Source organism: Caretta caretta, chromosome 8, assembly GCF_965140235.1.
Source record: "Caretta caretta isolate rCarCar2 chromosome 8, rCarCar1.hap1, whole genome shotgun sequence".
Taxonomy (NCBI): Eukaryota; Metazoa; Chordata; order Testudines; family Cheloniidae; genus Caretta; species Caretta caretta.
Genome location: NC_134213.1, coordinates 5335317 through 5358063, shown reverse-complemented (window position 1 = coordinate 5358063; position 22747 = coordinate 5335317). Strand labels below are relative to the sequence as shown.

The following is a 22747-nucleotide window of genomic DNA, read 5'->3' as shown; positions in this document are numbered from 1 at the left end:
AGGTTCAGTTGTCACTAAACTACGCCACTCATGAATTATTCCAAGAGTAATCCAGGGTTCTATGTTTTCTCCCTACAAGGAAGCCTGTGTGATAGGTGCCTGATCCTGCACCATTGACTTCATTGGGCGCAGGATCAAGCCCTATATTAGGGACAGAAGATGCCATATGCTACAATTTATTTCCTCTCCGCCCCTCTCTACTTTGTTTGCAGTTGCAGGACTTTGTTGCAGTCATTTGCTGCTTTTTTCCACCCTGCTGCATTTCATGTGTGTGACTGCTGTGATCCCCGCAATAACTCATAGACTTTAAGGTCAGAAGGGACCATCATGATCATCTAGTCTGACCTCCTGCACAATGCAGGCCAAAGAACTTCACCCACCCACTCCTGCAATAGACCCCTAACCTCTGGCTGAGTTACTGAACTCCTCAAATCATGATTTAAGGACTTCATGTTATAGAGAATCCACATTTACAGTAGTTTTAACTAGTGACCCATGCCCCATGCTGCAAAGGAAGGTGAAAACCCCCCAGGGTCTCTGCCAATCTGACTCAGCGGGAAATTCCTTCCCAACACCAAGTATGGTGATTCCTGCTCTAGCTGTCATCTGCTACCTTGGACTCCCCATCTGTCTGTCTGCATCTACCTGTTGTCTCTCATCTCATAATGAGTGTGTAAGCTCTTTGGGGCAAGGAACATCTTTTCATTGTGAGTGTACAGCACCTAGCAGCCTGGGGCCCAGATCCTTGATTTGGGCCTCACCTAACCCAATACTCATAGGGCTAGTGGAAACCTTTCTGTTGAAACTGCAATTTTCTGTTGAAAAACATTTTTGTCTAAATGAAATGTTTCCTGAAAAGTGTTTGCTTTCTGTGGGATTTTTTTAATATTTTGTCCAAAAAGCGGAATACACAAAACCTGCAATAATTAATTTTTTGATAAAGTCTGAATTTTTCTTAAAAAATATCAGTTAAAACAACAAAAAAATCGTTGCTGTTGAAATTCTGTGCAGGAGTAAAACCCTACTTTCTAACAAGCTCTAAATACAAATAGTAAATCCTAATAAAAATCTGCAGCAGAACACAAACCATATGAGTCACAATGAAGTTTTATTCCCAGGATGTTTGTGTGAGCTCAGCACTTTTAAAAAATTCCCATCTGTGCTTTTAAAATATTGTTTTATGACAACCCCAAATTGTGGACAATGAATCACACCTTGAACCCTGATGTGAGACAGCAAATCTCAAGGCAATCTCAGCATGCATATGAATTTTAGAGCACTTGGACAAATTGGCTGTCAAACCATAAGCTAGTCTGAAGCTCAACTACAGCTCAGCTGAAACCCAACTCTCCCAGGTGAAAAGTTTTGCTGAAGGAATTTATCTCCAGGATTGAATGAACCAAGGAATTCCTCTCTCTCTTCAATGCTTGTGCAGACAATGGCAGCAGGTTTCTTTGTACCGCTTCTTTTGTAGAAGTGCCACAAAACTCCCGTAGGCTGAGGATAAATTGAGACACAAACAAGCAGATTCAGGGAAGGGCAGGTGAGCCTGTGCATTGAAAGACCAGGAAAAAGAGGGGTACCTTTAGGCAGTGTGTAGAATTGAGGGCACTCAACAATGAGGACAAGAAGAGGTGAGGGCAGAGGAAAGCCAAGAGCTAATTGAATGGCAGGGGCCAGCAGGGGTTACACCCACACTGGTGGAGACAGAAGGCTCTGATGTGGAGTTAGGCAGGATTCTGTGAGGATTTAAAGCCTTCATTGCAGGTAAATCCCAGGTGGAGGTTTGTGCCTTGCTTTTCATGAGAAGCTTTGATTATCAGATTATCCCACCTTGAGATGATGTTGATGATGATGATGACCGCAGATTTCCCAGATCCAACTGGGCTTCCTTTATAAAATGCAACTTCTTTCCCCACAGCCACCCGAGACACACTGCTTTCAGTTTCTTCGTTCCCCATAGGCAAGGCTCCTCTTGCGGTGCTTTAAAAATAATATGTGCCATTTGATAGGCTCCAAAGGCAAATAAATTTGCTCTTCACATGTATCCTGGGATTAAACGCCTCTGCGAAGGATGGTTTGGCATTATCCAAACTGAGAGATGAAACCCACTGTGCCCACCCCCGTTCAGATTCTGGAGTTTGGACGGCTGGCATATCATTTGTACGGGTAGCAGGGATTTATTAGTGTAATTTTTAGGGCTGCGGGGTGGGTTGCCTGCATTTTGAGCCTTTCAGCCTTGGCGGTTATCTCATCTTAGGCCTTGTCACACTGACCAAAGAACTGTGTGGAGATGACAGCAGTAGAGTACGTTCGAACATGGAGGCAGCAAAGCGAATCTATAATCTCCGACGTACTTTGTAATTCTGAGTTTAATGTGGATGCAAGAACACTGGAGATGGCCTCAAATGTGCTCTTTAAACACACATTTGATGCAGTTTCGCCCCATCCACAGAGGTCGGCCAAACCACCCAACAAAATGGTGTCACTGAAACCAGGCCTCAACCATCTTTAACCATGGTTTTTCAACTGATGACGCCATAGTCTGAAAAACTGATAATGTCTAAGGCCATTTCAGTCTCTTCTCTGGGTAAGGAAAAGTGGCATGCCCATGGACCTGACCATAAACCCCGTGAAGTCAGTAGAGACTGCCACTGATTTCAAAGGGCTTAGACTCACGTCCCAAATGGCCCCATCCACATCTTTGAGATACGCTGCTACCCTGTCTCCTGTAGGTGTTTTTGAAGCTGTCTCATCTAAATACTGGGCTAAGGAAGCAGACACTTACTACACTGTTTTAATGAGCCCACACAATGACGTGGGGGGAGGATAATGAGGATGAAGCAGAGTAGGGCCCCAGCTGTGGTGCACGATAGGAGTCACTGGACCGGTGCTTCAGATGCAGTGGCAGTGTGATCTCAGCTGGAAAGCAGGCAACCAGCCAGAGGCATGTTCTTTTCATGACTGCCAAGACCTATAAATGGATGATGGGAAAAGTGACCCAGGTGTGTGTATGGTGGGGAGCAGGTTGTCACTTCTTGGGACCAATGGGAGACCCTACTTGCCATCCCCAAGTTTGACAGCCAAGAACCATGTGGCTAAGGGGCGCACAAATGTCTGGGTAGGTGGATGGCTGGATAGACTACCCATGTATATAAGGCGTTAAGGAATGATTTCTCAGGCATCAGTTTCACACAGGATGAGCTGCAGTCACTGGAGGTGCCAAGGGGCCATTTTGGACAGCCATGGTATTTGTTCTTTGCCATCTGTTCTTGTGATAAAGTTATGGCAACAAAGAACCATGTAGGTTCTTTCACCGCCTCTCCATTTTGAAGTGACAGGAGAACAATTTACCTGCTCATCTTTAGCCCAAAACAGGGCACTGGGGTTTGGGCCATATGGCCAGGCAGCTTGCCTGACACACTGTTAATATTGTGCTGACTCCTCTATGAGTGCAACAAGGTTAAAGCCCAGGAGGACAGGAGCAAACCATTCCATAACTGCCCCAGTGCCCTTCTCTTCTACTCCCCACAACAGGGCATTTAACCTGTCAAAGAAAAGAAACACACCTAGATTGATACGAAATGCCACTCCCTGCATGGAAGAGTGAGATTTCACTTGGTTTATGTTCTGTAGTAACAAATTGCCGTGGCCTGGCTCTATGAAAAACAATGTCAATCTATAGTCTTGCAATAGTGTAGTACAATAAAGCATAGTACCATGATTCTGTAGCTGAGCAGAACATGGCCCTTTAAGGGAGTCAGATATTTGAATGTCTCTCCTCTTTACAATCTGTTTTGCAGAAAGTTTACGTCCAGCCCCTCTGCACAAGGAAGGAGAGTGTTCATATTGGTTTTGGACAGAGCTTTATCCTTAGGGAATGCGCCCTACGCCCAGGAAGTGTGCAGATGACCGTCAGAGAGTCCCTGCCCCAGAGGAGCACCCAGGTGGTCATCGGAGAGGCCCCATCACAGGAACATTTAAACTTTTGGTATAGGGAGCAGTTCAGACTATTTGTAATAGTCTACCAGGCTCTTTTTTTTTAAAGCTTTAGGTAATCGTTTTGTAGTGAAGTAACTGAGGGGCTGATAATATTGGATAAAGTCAAACACCCAGATGTTAAGGGCTATAAAATGCCCTTTGCCCTTCAATACCAAGCACCTCTAGTTGCCTATGTGGTATTCAGTGCCTGGAGGCGGACTGTACCGAACAATGATTTTGTACTGTCGACAAGCTACCATGAGGGAGAAGGCTGAGAGGCCACAGAACTCATTTCACTTGTGGCCTGAGCCACACATGCCCTCAGCTCTCCTGGGATGAAAAGTTAGTGGGTGAGTGCTCTGATCCTTTCTATACATTCTGCCAGCTTCCTCCTTAAAAGGGCACTTTTCAGGCTGCTTTGGCAAAAGCTGGGTCTGGCTGTGCTGCATTAAGAGAATAAATGTCACTATAAAAATGGAAATCCCATTGCAGAAAATGAGAAATCAATATCCTCTGAGGAGCATGCCTTCTGCCCAGTCCCATTGCATTGCATTGTAACATCCTAGTCCCTTCAAAGACAATAACCTCGCTAATTAAATGACCAGTAGAGGGGAGGGAGGTGAACGGAAGGGAAGCCGGTGTGTGGACCGAACCTCCAGAGAATGACATGTTCCCAAGTGTCTCTGTGTTAAAAGACTAAATTATTTCTATTTTGAGCTTTGTAGCCTTTCAGGATCAGTGGAGAGTTTTGGGAGGCAGCTGCACCAGTGCTATGTTGAGAGTGGTTTTGACAAGTCTAATTTGGAGACGCCATCCATAAACCTCCACTCGTGCAGTCTCTAAATCAGGGCTGACTTCAAGGGGCAGAAGGCGAAGTAAAGCTCTTCTTTCCACCAGAACATCTGAGGAATTTAAGCTGGAGCTTCAGCAAATTTAGCCAGGCATTTCAGCAAGCTGTCAGCTTCCCGAGCAGACAACACCTCACACATAATCTGGAGAAAGGGCCTGAAAATATATCAGCCTAGATTCGAACAGCAGGGTTGGTAGCAGAGCAGGACTCGGGTAGATCTGACAATAGGCTCAGGACTGTAATTGAAAGGCATGTTGCAAGCCAGAGAGTGGTGTATTATCAGAGCATGTAGGAGGCTGGGGTGGAACTGCAGTGGGTGCCACAGGTTAGGAGAATTGGGGGGGGGGAGGTATGACTTTGTAGCAGTGATTAAGATGAGACTTGGATTTCTCAAATGTGAACTTGGCAGAAAAAAAAAATCTAAGCACCTGGGAGTTACAATTATTATTAAGCACCGCCATGGCATTATAGAGGTACACGGTGCTTTGCAGAATGAAAAGTAAGACATTGTCATAACTTCAAACCTATCATTTCCTCACAGAACTTATGTTCCTCTTTACCAATGTGGGATCGTTTCTGCTTTAGGCTGATCTTACCCTCCCGCCCCACAATGAATCTGCTGCATTCTGCCGGCAGTCCCTCAGACGAGCTCCAGTGGGCTGGAATCTTTGCCTCTTCTGAAAGGGTAGCAAAGGATTAGGGAGCTCATCCAATGGATTTAGACACTGTCTTCTGAATCAATTTTAAGCAAAGACCCAAAGCAGAGAGCAGAGAATGGTAGTAGCAGGGCATAGTGCCCCCTTAAGGCAAGGTGCAAGTTCAGCATGGTCCTGTTACAGATTTCAGGCAAGTTTCCATGGTGCATGGGAACTATAGGGCAATACAAGTGCATCCCTAGCAAAGGACAGAGATGATAAATAACCTCCCTTTCCCATCATGCCTTGCTGGTGAAGTCTTTAGTTCACATACTCTTTGGGAACTGCAATCCCCGGAATGCCTCCTTCCAAAGTCTGGAAGCTTCCTTACAGGGCCAGGATGCCCCAGGACAGTGATAAAGCCTTGGGGCTGGAGAGATGGGGTCTATGGAGGGCATCATCCTTGTTAAATGTCCAAAATATTTGTTGGGCAAATGTTTCCTCTATGCTGTCGCATGATGTGACGTCCACATTTCTGTGATGCTAATTAGCTGTTTAAAGGTTTTTCCAACTATGGCCGAAGCTCCCTGGACTTAGCAATGCTGTGGAGATTTAGCAGGCAGTGTAAGCGGGAAAAGCACAAGAGAGGAGAATGGAAAGCTGAAGTTCTATGCCTGTTAACGGATGGTTTTCATAAATTATATGTGAAAGATGTCACGTCGGTGGAGATGGGAAACAGCTGAGTGGATTATAAAAGTACTCTCAATGGACCATTTTAATACCTAATTTTTTAAATCTCTTATGTTAGGTGTCATAAAAGCTAATTCTACTGGAAAGGATAAAAATTTCTCCTTGGAAAATTGGCTGGCTGGTGATTAGAAATCTTCAAGGGGAACATGTTGTTAATTAGTGTGAGCTACCAAACTGACGGGAGGTCAGTGATGCAAGGGGAAATGCACCAGTCTTCCATTTCTAGAGACTTGAGTTTGGTCACAAGTGAAACACGGTCTGTGGTTATACCCTTATCCGTATCGAGGGCATTGTCCCCATCCCAAAACAGCCTCTGAATTCAATGCCGTTTGCAGTCTCAGCTTTATAGAGGCCCAGGGCTGGAAGGAGATGACAGAGAAGGTTGATGGCAGAGCTGTGGTAGGGGAACCATATCTGGAAAAAGCAGGAGTAGTGCTAGGTCAGGACTGAGGGATGTTGGCAAAATCGTGGAGCCTGCATGATGTCCCGTGAGGAGCATTGAGGTGGTAACATAAGACACAAATGGGTGCTGGTGCACACCAGGGCTGAATTCCTCCATTGCTATCAGCCTGCAATTTCTTGAGCCCCAAATCTATTTTTAAAAATAACAAATAAATTCGAGGGGTGTGTGAGAGAACTGACAGTCTTTGTCCTGGCAAAAGGTACCAGGGATTCCAGTCAGCCTGTGATTGTTGGCCTATGACATTTCAGGCATGCCAATGCGTCACTCCCAAAAGTTCTACATTCCTGGAAACTTCTGCGTGGCCCAGTACTGGCTCTGCCATGTTGGGTACCCTTGTGACCACCATCTGGGCTGAGATTTTTAAGCAGGCAGATTTTACTGCACATTTCCAAAATAATTTTGTGTGTAGGAAATGAACTACTTCCTTCTCTCCCTAAACAGTCAGAGCCTAGGATACATTCTAAACAAGAGTTTATTCTTCATATGCCAAAGGCAGCTCTATGCTGATACATTTCACAGAGTGAAGGATCCTTGTACTCTGTGCATGTTTTCCAGCCTGTCCAGGTTGTCCTTTCTCCTAGAAGAATTAATCTGTGTGTGGGGAGGAGGAGGAGGTTTGAATTGTCAGAACAAGGGCACACAGCAGTATTGTATTTGCAGTGTAGAAATGAGCCCATGTTGGAGCATTTCCATAGGGAGGGAGGATTTGGCCCACAATGAAATGACACCAAAAGCAATTTGCCAAATGAAATTACATAGTATTAGACCTCAGGCTGTCTCCTTCTGGGGAATGCTCCCTGCAATGGGCTTCAAAAAGACATGAGCTAAAGGCCTGAGTAAGAACATTGCAGCCGAAAGCTTACATGCAAGGGTGAGCAGGCAGGAAAAAACAATTTGCATTCAAGTCCCAAATTCTCCAGTTGGGGTTGAGAACATGATCTCAGTCACTGCAAGATGAGCCATCTTGCCTCCAGGCTTCTTCTGTTCTCTGGTATAATCAAGTAAGAACTGAATAAAAAAATGAATGGAAGAAAGACAGGATTTGTTTAGATGAATGAGCCGCCCCTTTCCCGCACATGGCACAGCTGTGATTCTCTTACGGGGGAAACACCATCCTTGTTGATGTCACACCAAAAGTTATTAAGTAGAGAAAATCCATAAGGAGAGAAATGAAACATTATGCATGGAGAGCTGTTAGTTGAAAGAAAAGAAAGGGGAACAATGTGTTTGTTTTAAAGTCTTTCTTTTAAAAAGAGTGGGCTATGGGGTCCGATTTTAATATCATTTACACCCCCTCCACAATGCTGCCAACTCTTGTGATTTTATTGTGAGTCTCACAAAAGTTGGGGTTTTTCATAAATCCCCAGCGACTGGAGTCATGCTATATTTTGTGAGACTCTCAGCTTGCATTTTAAAAAGAAAGTTTCTCCCTCTCAGGGTTGTGGAGATAAACTTGAAAATGTGAACAGAATATGATGCTAAAAGCTCATAAACCAGAAGGCACATAAAAAGATCCCAACATGTATTATTATTTTTAACGTCATGAGGTTTTAAGCCAATGCTATGGGGGGCTTGACTTGTGATTTTTGTAGGCTTGGGGTTGCCAACCCTTTTAGACTAACGGAATTCCACTGTGGTCAATGGATGGCTCCTGATTGACACCAATGTACCTGAGATCTGAGTAAGACCCCCATGGAGCAAAGATTGCTGTAGATCATTTCCCAGTTAAACCACTTTGGCTTGTCATGGTCAGTGAAAACTAACATACACACACATACACATACACACACACTTGCTACTTACCTCCAATGTTTCAACCTCCACCTCCCTTGGTGGGTTGCCAAGCCCCTGGGGTATCTCACTGTAGATGTTTATAGGAAAGTCTTCCAAATACTGGTGTTCTCTGGCCTAAAAACATGTGGAGGAATAAATAAAAGTTAAATTTGCTGATTATTTTTCCACCCAGCATGTAAGATTCTTGTGAATGGCTTGCCAATGCAGTCCATGCCCCCATTGTGTATGTGTGGGCAGATGTTACATTCTGCATGCAGGTGCCCTTTGGATAAAGTCCTCCATTACTATGACGATGTGCAGATGAAATACCCACTCACTAAGGTGTTCCAGCAAAATAGCAACACAGTAGTTGCGCACCCGCCACGATTCAGTATCCCTTTAAGTAGAAGGGATCTTTCTCTCATTCCATCCTCGTAATTACCCACTTATTTTAATTATTGTTCAAATCAGCATCACACATTTGTAAAGCCCTGAGCCAAAGAGGGTGAAAACTGATTCAGCCCAGCAAACTACTGCTGGTGACAGCAAAGTTGATTTCCTTTGTATTTTAGACATTTCATTTGAGCCAACACCTCAGAGCGACTCTTCCTCAGCTCAGATCTTTTCTGTGAAATTCAGGGGAGGGACTTGAGTCCTTTCCTATCCAAATGAATAGCCCATCTGTTAATTAGGTGCCATCTGGCTTTCTGATAGACTATGGAGGTGGTGGGAAAAGACTCTGGGATGGAGGATTGTGCTGCCATACCCAAACCTGGTGGAGCTTTTACAAATGCCAGCCATGCTCTTTCTTTTGATTTGCTTTGGAATGTTCCGGATTTGAATTTTGTGCCCACAGAAGTGTGCGAGAGGGAAGGCGGGAATCTAAACAATGTGTAGAGCCAAGCAGAGCCCGGACAGGCAGAGCACAAGCTTGCCAGGCACATCTCTGCCAGCCAAATAAAAACAACCCCGTTTAGTATTATGCACTATCCTTGGAGGGCAGTATTGCCGGATGCTGTATGAGGAGAAGTAAGGTGGGGAGATAACACTTTACAGAGTTCAGTGCAGATACTCCCATGCAGGCAGAAAGCAGAAGGAGATGCACATAAATGGGAGGGATCAAAAGAGAGGTAAGATGGAATGTAAAAGTGATAAAGATGCTAATATGTAACCAGGCCGCAGCAGACTAGTTACATGAGGGCAGAATGGGAGGAGGGAAAAGCATGTTGGATTCTAGTGTAATGCCAATTAGTTCTGACATGCGGCATCCCTGCTATCCCAGCCCCAAGCCTGAATACAGATACACCAAACCTGACCAGCAGCAACTTCCTTATTCCTGCTCCCCAGCTGTGCCCTGACCCGCAGCAAGGCCCCAACTTTCTAGTCCAGGGCCCCCATATACATCTGCTAATGCACTTCGATCTGCTCTGCATTGCCCGTTCCCGACTCAACCCAGCCCCGTGCATTTCTTGTGCAATCGCTGACAATGCTGCTGAATGATGCCACATTGCGCAAATGGTTTTGAGGGTGGATAAATATCTCCTGGAGATCAACATGAAACCCCTGAACCCATTTCCACTTAAGGCGGAATCCAAATCCAGGTCTCCAGAGGTAACATTCTAGTGTATTCCCATTCTCTTCACCTGATACCCCTAAACCTAATCCACACGGGCTGCTCTTAAACTCATTCTCACATGGAAGGGTTTTCATTATCTACACTTGGTCCATTGAGTTCACTAGATAGCATTACCCAGCTGCCTGGATATAATGCAGCTACATAGGCAGATCCAGCTCTATCTCTGGCACCAGCTGTCGCTCTAAATCAAGAGAACAACTGTGATACTGAGGGAAAGACTCATAATTGCTGCATTACCATTGTGGCCGTGCACTGGAAGCATGAAAGGTATCCCCACCAGGGGCAGGTCAGTCTCAGCTGGAAGGGATTCGCATAACTGTTTCATAGTGGAGGAGGACTGGCAGATGACATGATCACTGTGATGGTTAAGTGCCGATGCACAGCTGGGACCAGGAGACATTATTCAGAACTTTGAGGTGGAAAACTGGTGGTATTAATATTCGAGGGAAAAAATATCTTGGGTGAGAATTCAGCTTGTTGCAGGCACTTAGGGCAGTGAAATCCAACATCCTTCCTGATCAGTGCATCTGCATTGTGGCATACACAGCTTCTGCAGAGCTTTAAACAGAGACAAAAGATTCTCAGCCCCAGTAAGCCCTTGCACAAATTAAGCACTTCACCCCTGTATTGAAGAGACGGCAAAAGGACAATAACTGTAATGCTTTATATAGCTATCAAGAGGATTCAAATTTTCCTTCCTTCCCACCCCCTTCTCCTTACTGCACATCTCCATCCATGGCTTTCTGCCTTATTCATGATGCTCCCAGGCTTGTAACAATCTCCCTATTCTTAGCCACCAAGCTAAGATTCCTCCTCCCCCTCTAAATCACGCCTTTAAATTCACTTCTTCTCCTTGCTATGGTGTTGTTCTTACCAATCATCTCTCCACTAACTCCCTTATCTGGAGGGTTGTCACCTGTTCTGCCTTCTCTATGCTATCCACGGATGTGGTCTTCAGGGAAGAGATTCTGTCTTGTATTATGTTTTTGTGTAAAGTGCTGGGTGTCGGATGGCTGCTGAGTATTAATAGTGTTGTTTTTGTAAGGCATCTGGTAAAGCACAGTGTACTGTATAAATTCTCAGCAACAAAAACAATAATTTCCTTTTCCCCTCACATAATCCTGCAGCAATCCATCGTGATGAGTCATGGTAAGGAGCCAGGAGAAATTGCACCAAAATCCTGACAGTTCTATTGTTCTGTGTTTATCAGCAAAGGCCAGGAAGGAAGGTTGGGTTCTAATCCCAGCTCAGCCACTGACACACTGTGTCATCTTGGGCAGGTTGTTTGACCTCCTTGTAGCCTCTGTCAACGCAACAGGAAAACTTAACATAAAGCAGGAATGCCCCACTGAGATGGGAAGATGTAGCATGACTCAGGGTGCACCAGAACCTACATAGAATAGAATGGATTAGAAAGGGAATAGTAGCGGGCCTTAGGCTTCTTGTTAATATCTCAATCATCATCTGTTGGGGGAAGCAAAGCACAAATCAATGGACAATTCCAAATTAGGAGGGCCCTGCAAACACTATGGAGGATGGAGAAGAATTACAGAATAATCTAGGGAGTTTAGCGAAGTGGGCAAATAGCAACGGGCTGAGATTTAATTTAGATAAACGTAAGGGAATACACAACGGGAATACTAATGGCAGGCAACAGTGGGAGAATCAACAAGGGGGAAGGCTTTGGGAGGGAGGGGATGACAAATTGGGCATGAGCACGTAGTGTGGTGCTAAGGCAAAGTGTGTGAACATAGTGTTAGAATGTGTTCCTGTGGAGGGAAGAGCAAGAAGAGAATGATTGTTCCCTACAGTTTTTATAAAGTCATGCTTCAGGCCTGGTTGGCAGACACTGGCTTCCACTTGTGCCCATGTGAGAGTTGGTGCTCAGGCATGCTCTGCAAACATGCTTCCCAACACAAAAGCCTGAGTGTACTGGTGATGCCTTCTAGCTCGGTTGTGGTCATGTGATAGCACGAGGCCCAGGTGCATCAAGGAATGTTGGACATCTGTGTTCTATCACCTGTGCACTCAGGTACTAGAATCCATGACACAAGCTCTTGTGCATGAGTGGAGATTGGGTCCAGGCCCTTGGAACGCTGTGCACCGTTTGGGGCTGCTCACCGGATATCAAAAAGACATTAATGAGTTGGAGACAATCCAGAGGAGGGCAAGAAATGGAATGAAAAGGTTAGAGAGCATGACCCTAAGAAGGGAGTTTAATTGAGAAGGGATGACATGTAGCAGCTCTGTATTGGGCAGGTACTTTAAATAATTCCTCCTCCTTTATGTCATTACCTTTTAAGAGGCTAAGGGAGTATAACAAGGGTTAATGGGCTGAGACTAAATAAGAAGAGAACATTTAGGTTAGACATTAGTAAAACACTTCTACCCATGAGGCTAATTGGGCAGTGGAATGAGCGGCTGATAGAGATCGCAAGGATTCCATCCTTAAATGTGTTTGGGTGGAATTTAGGAAAAGCAGGTAAGACGTTAGGGACAGGCTTTTAAGGGTATTTAGGTGCCTAACTCCTATTAGTTTCAATGGGAGTCAGGTGTCTTAATACCTTTAAAAATATAGGCCTTATTGTAGGTCTCTCCTGCTGATGGGAGATCTACTAGATGCCCTATGAACTCCTCTCCAACCTTCTCATCTACAAAAACTAAATCCTCCATTTGACCTGAGCTTTCTTGCCAAAGATGAATTGGTGGCAAATCTATTTGTGGTTTAAAATTATTCAGAGAGCTTAGCTTTGTGAATATTTTTAACTCCATGTGCTGACAGGGAACATTGTGCATAATCGATACTAAATATGTACTAATAAGGTGTGAGTGGCCAGATTAGTCACATGGTATTCTTTATGTACCCTGATTAGATAAGGGCAAGAGAATTTACGGCATGACTACTTGTATGAATTTAAAATTTGGATTCTGCCCATACATGAGGTTGAAATTCACTTTCTGTGAACACTTGCACCACTGAAATGTGAGTCCCAAATCAGAGTGCTTTACTCCAGCAGATGGGGGCTGGTGCCACTGACTTCACTAGGTGCAAAGCAGTGGAGGATCATACCCATTGGGGTCATATCCTCAGCTGCTGAAAACCAGAGCGGTGCTCTGAATTGGTACATTGGCTGGAACAATGCTGCTTTACCGCCCGCTGACAATCAGATCTATTGACTTCAGTGGAGTTACTCCAGAGAACAGAAGTTGGCCTGCTGCCTGTTGGGGTGAGACATAGAATCTGGTCACTGAAACCCCAGGTATTTTGGTGGGAGCGGGCGTGCTAGCCTCAATAGCCTGGAGAACGATTACTGGACAATTATTTTTGTAATTTAGTTCTACGTTGTAAAATTATAGTATTTTAATAGGTACATTGTCACAGGGTGGCTGGCCCCTGTGCCAGAACAGTTACTCCCAGCTGAGTCACTTAACGGGGGGAGGCTGCACCTGGGCTACAAAGGGTCAGATGGATCATCAGCAAGGATAGAGCTAGACAGGGAAATGCAAAGGGAAGCTGTAGGGAGACGGGGTCTTCCGCAGTGGTCCCTGAGGAAGGGGGCTGGGAAAGGGTAAGAAGACCCAGCTGAAAGTTTTGTTCCCCTTTGGGAGAAGGCAAAGGAGGTCAGCCAGGCCTTGTGTCTTATCCAGCTGCTCAAAGAGCAGGAGGCGACAGTACCTCAGGGAAGAGAGGCTGGGCCCAGCTTAAGATTGGGTAGAAGATGGTTTGTGTTTTGGAATGTTGTGTTAATTAACAAACAAAACCAAACAAAAAAACCTGGGTCCCTAGATGGGACAGGCTCTGCAAAGCTTGTTTAAGCGGCCCCGAAGAAGGGGCAAACAGGCAAGGCACTGCAGAGCCACCACAGGCCGCAAGGGGTGGTTGGATGACAACCAGTGTGTTACATCAAAAACATAATTGTACTGAAGATAAAATAATTGTCTGCATTGTATGTCAATAGCACAGTTAAGAAGACAAACTCTCTCCTATTAATGTTCCATCTATTTACTCTGCTGAGTGTGGATGTGCGCAGCATGGTGTTCGTCGTTACTGAGAACTAATGATGAATACCAGACGTAACAGCCCCTCAGAAATTTAATCACAGTTCTAAACCTGTACAGAGAAGGGGAAACACAGCCTTCCCTGAGGTAAACTACAGCGTACTCAGCACCTCATCCAGTTGAGGGCTGTTTTGTAGGCAGTGGAAGCAAGCAGTTCTGTCAGCCAGGGCAGCAAACAGACAAGGAGACGTTTCACATCATTGTCCATGACAGATCCATCAGGTTTTTGTCTTTTTTTAAAGGATGTTGGTTCAATAGCTTTTGAAAAGTAATTATTTTCCCCAGGAAAGTGTCGAAGGGGCATAGCGCAGACTTTATATAAGGTCAGATAACAAAACAGGAGTCTTAAAGCACTGAATTCTATGCAAGCTTAAGCCTTGCCTCTTAGATGGATAGATAGATAGATAGATAGATAGATAGATAGACTTTAAAAAAAAAAACCCTGAAAAGCCCATATGCAATTGAGAGTCACTTAACCTTTGCTCCTGCCTTCAAAAATTGTCCACCAGGTTTCATCCCACAGAGATGTTTGCAGAGGCATATCTGAAAACTCAGGGAATCTAATATAAATGCCAGGAGATGCTGAGATGCTTTTGATTTATTTCTGGCCATTAGCTCTAAGACTCCTGGAAAAGAAGCCCGTTTTGGCCATAGGCGTAACCCTCTCTTTGTTCTTCTGCCTGTGTTGGAAAGGGGAAGTTCCAGCTGCACACGCTGCCGTAGCTATGATTGCCATGTACTACAGGTTGGTCTTGGTCAGACATTTGATTAATGCGCGATTTGTAGCTCCAAGGGCTGATCAAATTTGTATGTAAATGGAGACAGATGCCTCTTGTAACACCTGTAATGGACTGTCTCAGCCATTAGATCTGGAGAAATCATTTTCCGAGGGTTCCTTCTCTCCAGGGGGAGTTTTTGTTGTATTATTCATGGACACTATTTCCACAGTAAACTCTTGTGTTATGATTACAGCCTGTCGTGCTTGCTCCCCCATCTCCCTCCCCACTTCTATTGCGCTTTCATGTTTCTTGTTGCCTTGCAAATTTAAAGGCTTGTCTTTTTGAACTCCTTAAGGAGAAAGCATTCTGTAGTGATGAGAACACGGAATACCAACAAACTCTCTCTACATCTCTGATGAAGGGTGAAGATTTCCCAGGATTAACGGGCACATTCTCTTTTCAGCTCATGCACTTAGCTCCCATTAATAATCATGAGGATTACACTTGCATATCACAAAGAAGGAAGAATACCCCTCTGTTTTTCGCCCCTACTACTCCCTGACTGATAGCCATCGAGCTGGTAGCCAGCTGTAATGTCTTGCACCACAATAATCTCTTGTTTCAAAATTTGTTTCCTAAGGGACAGATTCAGCCACCCAGAGACAAATTAATCCCTACTGCAATTTTTCTGAAGTCTCTAGAGGGATATGAGGGATGAAATTAACCCATAGAATAGCATCTCACTCTGTGAGTAGTACCACGGATTTCCTTGCAGTAAGCTACTATAGAGGAGTAATGGTCTTAATATTTTTTACCCATATGGAAGAATATTTTATTTTCCATTTCTTTGTTATGTGTAACATTAATGTATATTTAAAATGAATAGCCTGGAGCCACAGACCTAAAATATACTGAAAAACGGTTGTTTGAGAGTATTTCAGGAATAAAAACAAACAACCCAGGCAGGCCCTGACCATGCAAACACTAACTTTGATCGTGGGAATTGTTCCAGCACAGGACTGGGGCCTTAGATTGTAAAAGAGGATGCGTAACAGGGTGGCTTGCCTTTGGGGTGGAGGGGAATCTGGTGATCCCTGGGTGAAAGACAGCGGGAAGCTGCAGGAGAATGGGGCTTGAGAGAGTTAGCGAGACTGCAAGAACCAGGAGAAAGCTCTCCAGGCAGCAAGGCTGGGGAGAGACCCTTACCGAGAAGCAGGGGAGTGACTGACAGTAGACCCTCTGGGAAGCGGGGACTGTGGCCCACTGAACCTGGGGCGAAGACTTGAGTTTTCTTTTGAAAGACTTTCCACTGGATTACTGCGAGAGAGACGCTGAACTAGGGTTGGGGCCCTGATGGCCCATGTGCATCTCAGGACTAAATAAACGGGATCCCTTCTGAGGATTGCTTGAGTTACTCTGGGAACTGTGAGTTCGAAGAGACAGGACAGCCAGAGAGGCAGGGTGCGGTTGAGCGATCTCTGTCCATGAGGGAGCACTGATGGCAATCAGTGGCTGCACCACTACTGGATGATATGGACCAGCCCATCTTTCCCTGGTATGTGTGTACAGTGCCCACAGTAATGGGGTCCCACTCCTTGGTGGCTGCTGTAATAAAAGTCACATGAATTCATCAATAGGAAATATAGAGATATTATATCTGGGTTTGGTGGGTAATTTTCCACCTTAAATAATGATCATTTCCATTACTTGTTTCTAAAAACAGACAGCCCCTTGGGCTATGCCTTGTTTATTGGAACATACAATCCCCTATGCTGCTATGACATGTTTATAAGAACATATGTTCCCCCTGGACTTTGACATGGTCACATTAACATACAACCCCCTGAACAGTGTTTCAGTCTGCCAGCAAGGGGAAGGATCTGGAAAGTGCAGCTAAACACATGTGTCCCTTACCCTTTACCTCAGAGCTTCTCTCGCTTTGTCACAGTCAGAGCCTTGGTCTCACACAGCCCTCCTCCCCGCTGTTCACAATGGCATGGACCCACCTCCCCCACCGTTCTCAGTAACACAGGATCCTTGGGGCAGCGACGGCTTCTACGGAGGAGTAACATCAGGAAAGTGCTGTGTCCCAAGCTGTCTTTTAATCTGATTTAACAGCTGGAAAGGAGGAGGAGGAGCCAGCCTCATGTGACTAGCCAGCTCTCCACAGATCACACTTTTGGGAACCTTTGTGTTACATGCATTTCTAAGGTGCTCCTTCCCAGCAGAACAGTATAATGCCTGTGCTTCTCTCCTTTCCCTCGTGTGCAGGCTCTGTCTTCTCAAACTGGTGCCAGTGGCCCCATGTAGTTACCGCATCGTTTGGCCGTTGCTGCCTGCATGGTAATCTCTGGCACACACATCCATGGCCCCCAGTGCTGTGGCTGCTTGTGCTAGTCTGCAGTGCACTTTAAAGCTGCCACTGGCCCCACTGTTTTGCACGATCCTGATGCCTGCCCGGCACTCATGTTCCAGGGTAGCCAATGTTGCAATAGCTACGTGCTCGAGTCCAGAGAGATTCCTGGCCTGAATCAGACTGATTTCTGTGTGGACAGAATTGGGGCTTGGTCTTAAATCTGAGTCAGAGCCTGAGCTTAGTGTAAAGATACCCTTACAGGCCTCCTCTCCTCCCTGCTTCTCCCCCAGCCATGCCCCCTCTTGCATGTAGGTGCTTTGGCTGTGCACATCCATGTTGCCTGTCAGATTGCTGGGGTGGAGCCAGGATTAATTTTTGTGTCATGTACTGTCATCTTCATATTTCCCCTCTGCTGCAGACAAGGGGCTGAGAGGGCCTGGTATTTATAAACCTTCCATCAGTACAGGCAGATGGTAACAATAGATTCCAAGTAAAGCTAGCAAGAGTGAGCAAGCCTCAGCCAGGTCCTGCAGGATTCTGTTGCTAAGGAGAGCCTTCCTTGTGCAACAGATAAAACTAGTCTCCCAACATGGATGCAAATATACAGGGTCTCCATGCGATTGATTCCATTTGCACACAGCTTTGAGGCCTGGCCCATAAAAACCACCTCTTTGATCCCAGTACCTGTACCTGCTGTTTTCTCTGATGCTGTTCCTAGACAGACATCCCTCCTCCCCCTGAAAGCAGCACTTCTAGGAACAATCCCTCCTGTTACAGCTCTACAGGATAAAAACAAAAAGGCCATTTTGTTTGTGGATCCCTGAAGATCAGTTGGGCGTATTAGACCCCACTAAACAGCTGCCATAATGACACTGCAGAGAGTAATTAAACTGAAATGTAACAAGAAATATCCGCTGTGATATTTACCATAGACACACCAGTAATTATTATTAAGCTAAGCCCTTCCCCACAAAAAAGATGTACCAGCAGGATGTTAATAATCTGTATGATATTTTCATAGCACCTGTCATCTCAACAGATCCCAAAGCACTTTACAGAATATACAACTTGGACAGTATCCCTTTCTCTGTCTTTTGTGGTCAGCTTTGCATGGTCCCACCTGCACCACCAAGCAGGGGGTGAATTGCATGACCAGTGCCAGAGAGATCCTGGAGATCATGCATATGAACTGCTAAATACCTGGTGAAATAAAGCTGTGTTCAAGGCATTGAAAATGGCCATTGAATTCTGCTTGATTTCCCCTACCCAACTCATTCATGGGAGAAGTCAGCAGAGTTAAAGGGCCCGTGCTAAGATCAAACTCCCCTGGAAGGCGAAGAGCAAAGTTTTCTAAAAGAAACATTCACAATATGTGTCTGATATCAGTAAGAGGGTGCATGTGGTGATTTCAGAACAAGGACATGTACATTTAAAACAGAGTAGAAAATCAGGTCCACTTATCTTTGTCTAAGATGAGCGGCGTTATCCCTTTAAGGCACAGCCCTGCTCCCCGCTCCTGGCGCATGGGAGAGTGCATGTGTTGCTCCAGCCCTTTTGGCATGTGACTTACTCCCCTGCTGCAAGGGCTGGTGCAGAAGGGCGCCATGCCTGTGCCCTTCTGCCCCCCCCAGGCTGCTGGGTGCCCCAAAGGGGGCAAGTGGGAGGAGAACCCATCTTACGATTGAAGGGCCTGCAATTCTGCCTGGCATTATCTCAGTTCACATGAGGGGGCAAGTAACCATGTGCCTTCCCTCCCCCAGCAGTGCCTCCATGTCTGGGTCAGGCAGGATCTGGCCTCTTGTCGTTTTCTTTAAAATTCCCCTGAGGAAATCGCCTTGGGCCAGGTCCTGAGCACATGTACACCTGTGTCAATCAGCAGAATCTCCATTTCTGTGATTTTATTGCCCAACTTGCAATATTTGGCCCTTTAATTAAAGTCCCAGCTCCTGGAATCATGGGATAATGTGGGCATCTGTTTTCATAGTGTAATAGGGTAGTCTGTCATCTTTAGGGAGTGGCGGGGACTGGGACCAGCCATCCCCAGTTCCATGACAGAGCCCCCTCAAGGTTTCAGGAGCTCTAGAGCAGTGCTACTCAAAGTGGTGGTCCGTGCACCGGTGCCGGTCCGTGAGCCATTGGCTGCCGGTCTGCGCGCACATTGGAAAAAAAATTGCCAGTCCCCCACATCAGGTAGCTTGAGAAGCACTGCTCTAGAGAACACAAGGGCCTAAGAATGGCAGAAGCAGATGCTGGCAGATGGGAAGTGGCACCGAGGAAGAAGTGTGTGAGTCCAAGGACTAAGGGAGGCTCTCTGGAAAGGAGGATGGAATCTGGGTACCGGTGGGTTGGGGAAGTCTGCCTGGATCATCGTACAGCCCCAGGAAGGAGGGCTGTGTGCACCCTTAACCACAGGGAAGAAGTTGAATCCAGGAATAATGGGTGAGCTTGAAGCCCCAAAAGGAAAGGGTTGGACCAAAAGGGCCAATGGAGACAGCAAAGACTTAACACATTAGAGACCCCAAGAAGAGTACCCTAAACTGTGAATAAGTTATTGGGAGATCCAGGAAGGGCAGCTGCCTGCTATACAGAGAAAAGCTGGAAAATGTGACCCGAGTGTGATCATAAAGGCTCCGAACCCAGAAGACAAAGCAAAACAAACCCCAACTTATTTATTTTTTATTTCATGATTTGTGGGGCCAGACTCATGATTCTGGAACACCTGGCAATACTGGATTGATGTAAAGGTCTTATGAGAGGGAGAACCAGGTCCCGTCACTTATGGGACAGCTCTTGGCCCACACTCCAGTGTGGGGGAATCCCAGGTGGCAGTCAGAAAACTGCCTCTGTAGCCACTTCCCCAGAACGAATGAGAATACCCATTGGAGGGGCATGGCCGGAGTGGTACTGGGCTCCACAGAACTCTGACCAGCATAAGGACCCCTTATGGGGTTGCCAACTTTCTAATCACACAAAATTGAACAACCGAGGCCCCGCCCCCACTCACTACATTCCTCCTCCCTCGATGACTCACTCTTCCTCACCCTCACGCACTTTCACTGGGCTGGGGCAGAGAGTTGGGGTGCAAGAGGGGGTGAGGGCTCTAACTGGGGGTGCGGGCTCCAGGATAGGGCCAGAAATGAGGGGCTCAGGGTGTGGGAGGGAGTGTGCTGCTTGATTGTCTCGCTTACAAAAGCATTGTTGTTCTCCTTTAAGGAGACTTGCATTTGGAGCTTAAATGTTTTCAAACGTGGCAAAAACTATCGACAGGGAAGTAGGGAGGCAGTTTGTAACCCCCTTGAGTTTGCACAAGAGCAGCTAGATTCATTTTGGTGGGACAGAATGAAAAACTAGTCAAAGTCCTGCTATGAACAGGGACTGTCCCTTCCAAATAGGGGCAGTTGCAATGTCTGATATTTGGCAGCATGCCTTTAGGAGTGATCTTTCTATCCTCCTAACCACATGTGCTGATTCTGGAGGGTAACATCAGAAAACTTCTTACTAGATTCACAGATGTGACAGGTACCAAGTGGTTGTTTTTGCTGCTTTGCCCAGTGCCGGAACAGCTGTGGTTTTCATGTCTCTTTGCAAAAGCACTCTTCCTTTTCAGAGTGCAAGGCTCTTGGATTTTCATTTGTTTCTCTTTTTCTATCATTTGGGTCAAAATGCACCCTGAAGATTTTTCTTTGTAAAGGAAAACAAAAATATGAAACAATAAATGAATGAGGGGGGATTTGATAGCTGCTTTCAGCTACCTGAAAGGTGGTTCCAAAGAGGATGGATCTAGACTATTCTCAGTGGTAGCAGATGACAGAACAAGGAGTAATGGTCTCAAGTTGCAGTGGGGGAGATTTAGGTTGGATATTAGGAAAAACTTTTTCACTAGGAGGGTGGTGAAACACTGGAATGCGTTACCTAGGGAGGTGGTGGAATCTCCTTCCTTAGAAGTTTTTAAGGTCAGGCTTGACAAAGCCCTGGCTGGGATGATTTAATTAGGGATCAGTCCTGCTTTGAGCAGGGGGTTGGACTAGATGACCTCCTGAGGTCCCTTCCAACCCCGATATTCTATGATTCTATGAAATGCTTTTTTCTCCTCCTTTCATGAAAAAGAATCCGGTGTCCCCATCCAATATGTCTGATCCTGATTGTGGATATGATCCAAACTCCTTCTGTTCTGAAGGATTTGGAGATAGTTAATTTATTCCTTGAGAGGACGTCCTCATTAAAGAGAGAGAGTCTGGAACCCAACTGCTTCCCCATCCCCCTCCTTTTCCCTGGAAGCCTGGGTTAACAAAAGCTGAGAGAAATTACTACTGTGATAGATTGCGGAGGGACGGAGAGAGGAATAAATATCAAGCTGGAAAAGCTACGCTGATTCCCTTCAGTGTTGCTCTTGCTTTTCATATTTGGGAGGAAAAGCTCAGATTGGCTGATCAGTATTTGCAGCCTGCTCCCTGAGGAGCACCAGTCATCCCATGCCCACGTGGGAGAGGAAGCAAAGCCTCCCTTTTCCCATATGGCTGTCAAATAACGTGCAAATGGATGTTGTAGGAGGTGATGATCGTGCAATGAATTTCAGGGACATTTGGAATGGACGAGACAGAGGTAGCTGGGTAGCTCAGGGGAATACAAAGATTTCCATCCGGACAGTAGGTTATTCTTGCAAAACCATTTGAGCTTGATAATGACAGTGACTGCTGGCTATTTATTGGTATATGGGAAAGGCTGTGAGTGAACAGATGTCCCTATCTCAAAAACCACTGTAACGCAACCAGCTCCATGGCTGGCCAGTTCTCTGGAGAGCCCATGGACAGACTGGGAAGAGTCTAAAAGCGAACCTCTGACCTGAAGAGGAAGTAGCTGCACCAATAGGGTGAGGCTTGTTGGAAGCATGCGGTTGCACGCTTGTATCATGGCTCTGAATGATATGCATGCTCAGCAGAATAATACGGATGGTTTTTTTCTGGGCAGTGGGACTGTCAATCAGCACTTGTCCCCATGCCAGTGCTAATGAATCCAGGCTGGCCAGTGCTGTGTCATCCCTAAAAAAGCCAAGTTGCAGGAGCAGCCCTGCAGTGACTGACACCAAAGAGAGACAAAGAGTCCTGTGGCACCTTATAGACTAACAGACGTATTGGAGCATAAGCTTTTGTGGGTGAATGCATGCATCTGACGAAGTGGGTATTCACCCACGAAAGCTTATGCTCCAATATGTCTGTTAGTCTATAAGGTGCCACAGGACTCTTTGCTGCTTTTACAGATCCAGACTAACACGGCTACCCCTCTGATACTTGACACCAGAGAGAGAGACTCTTCTGGGAATCCAGGACCAATACTTTTGGGGATTCCCCACAGCTACCTAGCATGTGATGGAAACCGGGGGAAATCATATTGGATTTTGTTATTAAAACTTAGACGAAGGGAACCCAACCTTGGAAACTGTAGGGATCACTGATGTCTGCATTAGATAGGCATCTTCCAAGCAAATTCATTTTCTTCATGTGGCCATGTTACAGTTCAGTGATTAT

General features: G+C 45.8%; 1 protein-coding gene across 6 annotated transcripts in view; it reads left to right on the top strand.

The window, feature by feature from the left end:
* Positions 1–22747, top strand: part of GRIA1 (glutamate ionotropic receptor AMPA type subunit 1) — a 166761-nt gene that overhangs the window by 17317 nt on the left and 126697 nt on the right. The window contains exon 1 of one of the 6 annotated variants that reach the window (XM_075131242.1): positions 4314–4331. The exons of the other annotated variants lie outside the window; for them this stretch is intronic. The gene's annotated coding sequence lies outside the window, so the exon portion shown is untranslated. Of the gene's footprint in view, positions 1–4313; positions 4332–22747 lie in introns of those variants that run through there. 6 annotated transcript variants of the gene reach the window in all.